At 42.5% G+C, this 2,124-nt stretch overlaps 1 non-coding gene across 1 annotated transcript; it reads left to right on the top strand.

The window, feature by feature from the left end:
• The first annotated feature begins 1,568 nt into the window (after nucleotides 1–1,568).
• On the top strand, nucleotides 1,569–1,641 carry TRNAR-CCU (transfer RNA arginine (anticodon CCU)). The gene has a single exon. It is a non-coding gene; the product is annotated as a tRNA-Arg (tRNA).
• Nucleotides 1,642–2,124: the final 483 nt, after the last annotated feature.

Raw genomic sequence — 2,124 nt, 5'->3', positions numbered from 1 at the left:
GCATCGCTAAAGTTATTGCAATTGAAATGGGAATATAGCCATATTTTCCAGTGAAACGTCGTGCTAAGAGGAAGAAACAGTAGGACGAAAGTGATTGTCAAGAAGAAATTCTAGAAGCTGAGAAGGCTTTCCGAGTTAAGTATTTTAATGCTTTGGTTGATGTGGCAATCACTTCTTTGAATGACAGATTTAAAGAACTCATGGTGTTTAAGGATATATTCGGATTTTTATTGAGCTCGGGCACCCTGAAGTCATTAAGTGACAATGAACTTGAAGAGTGTTGCACAAAATTTGCAGAAACTTTCTCTCTTAATGGTTCATCTGATGTTGAGGTATACGATCTTATTTCTGAATTGAATATTATGATATTCACTTTGCCAGATGGCGTAATGTGTGCTATGGAGATTTTCGGGCATGTCAGAGAAGTTGATTGCTATCCAAATATCTCCATTGCCTATCGCGTCTTATTTAATGTGCTTGTGACGGTCGTATAGGCCGAAAGAACCTTTTTGAAGTTGAAATTATTGAAGAATTATCTGGGGTCTACAATGACTCAAAAGAGGTTAAATGGTTTGGCTACGTTATGCATCGAGAAGAAATTATTAGATGAAACTGACATCGACCCCATCATAAGTGACTTTGCATCGAGGAATGTTAGAAGAAATTTTTAAGGTAATATGTATAAATTATTTGATATGCATATTGATTCTGGATGCACTTAAGTATTATTAATAATAATTTATGTATACCTTTTCTTGAGACAAATATATATATAGACACACACATATATAATTATAATGACTTGTATATTAAGGGCCCCCAATTTTATTTCGCCCCGGCCCCGAAATCTCAGGACCGGCCCTGTCCAAATTCTTGATGACCCACCACATCTCCTTCTCATGAGCTACCCTCCACACCTCCTCCTGGCGCCATGTCTCGAGGGAGGCGGCGAAGGCGTCCAAGATCTAGTCCCCTTGATCTCCATCTCATTCTCGTCGATTTGCGGGGTCAGGAGGGACTTCTCCTTCAATTCCATCACGTGAACGACGTCGTTCAGCTCCATCGATGTGCACTGTGTACCAGAAGACGTTGGTCCTTGGGCTGGTATGCAGGGCACATATGGTTCCCTGAGCCCAGGTGCCACACGTGCACGCTGGAGGGTGGTCGGCGTGGATCACAACAATGGTGGTGAGGATGAACATGCCAATGAAGGAGGGGGCGGCGGCGGCGGCGGCGATGGCGTGCAGCGGACGAGGTAAGTATCACTGACGTAGGCACCAAAGACGGTGGCAAGACTGCTCAAGCTAGTGAAGATGTTGAGGAGGGTGGTAGTGTTGACACTCGGCATGTGGTACACCATCCTCAGGTACACATCATGTTCTACAGTGTTTCGATCGTCCCTAGCTTTTGCAATGTCTCGTTCCCTGTGACAAACAAACACATATTCGTTTAGTTTTACTAGTTCAAAATTAAATCAAAAGACAGGGACGGTATTCATCTTTTGTGAAATTCAGTTGCCACTTGCCACGTTCTTTCTAGAAAGTATCTCATTACATTCTGAAATAGCAGCGCCTGTAGCTCAGTGGATAGAGCGTCCGTTTCCTAAGCGGAAGGCCGTAGGTTCGACCCCTACCTGGCGCGTCTTTTTTTTTTTTTGCTTCTTTTTCCTTTAAATTCCAACAAAGCTGGGCATGAGGCTTGTGCCTATAATCTCATGCAGTATTGTAACCATCCATGATCCATCCGTCCCTAAATTCGTTGTGGACGGTTTAGTTTGAGCTGTTAGCCATGATCCATCTATAATTTGATGCAGTATTGTGAACGGTAAGCAATCCAAAGTATTCAAAAAAAAGACTATGATTCATTTTCTTCTTCGCAGTAGCCTATTTGCTTTTCCTTAGGAATCGTGGTCCACCTTTTTTAGTCTAAACACACTTTATTAATCATCGTAGGCAAATAAATTGGAATACATTTGACGTCTGAAGGATGAAGGACCACAGATGGGGTCCCAAAAAAAGGCCTAAAGCGTGCTTAGCGAGGCTATGAGCCTCATTGTTTTCTCACGTCCTTCAAAGATGAAAGGACATGCTATAAACTGAGATGGAAGTAGCTATGATCTCCTTG

Source organism: Triticum aestivum, chromosome 5B (assembly GCF_018294505.1).
Source record: "Triticum aestivum cultivar Chinese Spring chromosome 5B, IWGSC CS RefSeq v2.1, whole genome shotgun sequence".
Classification (NCBI taxonomy): domain Eukaryota; kingdom Viridiplantae; phylum Streptophyta; class Magnoliopsida; order Poales; family Poaceae; genus Triticum; species Triticum aestivum.
Note: the sequence above shows the minus strand (reverse complement) of the source record. Positions and strands in the feature narration are given on the sequence as shown.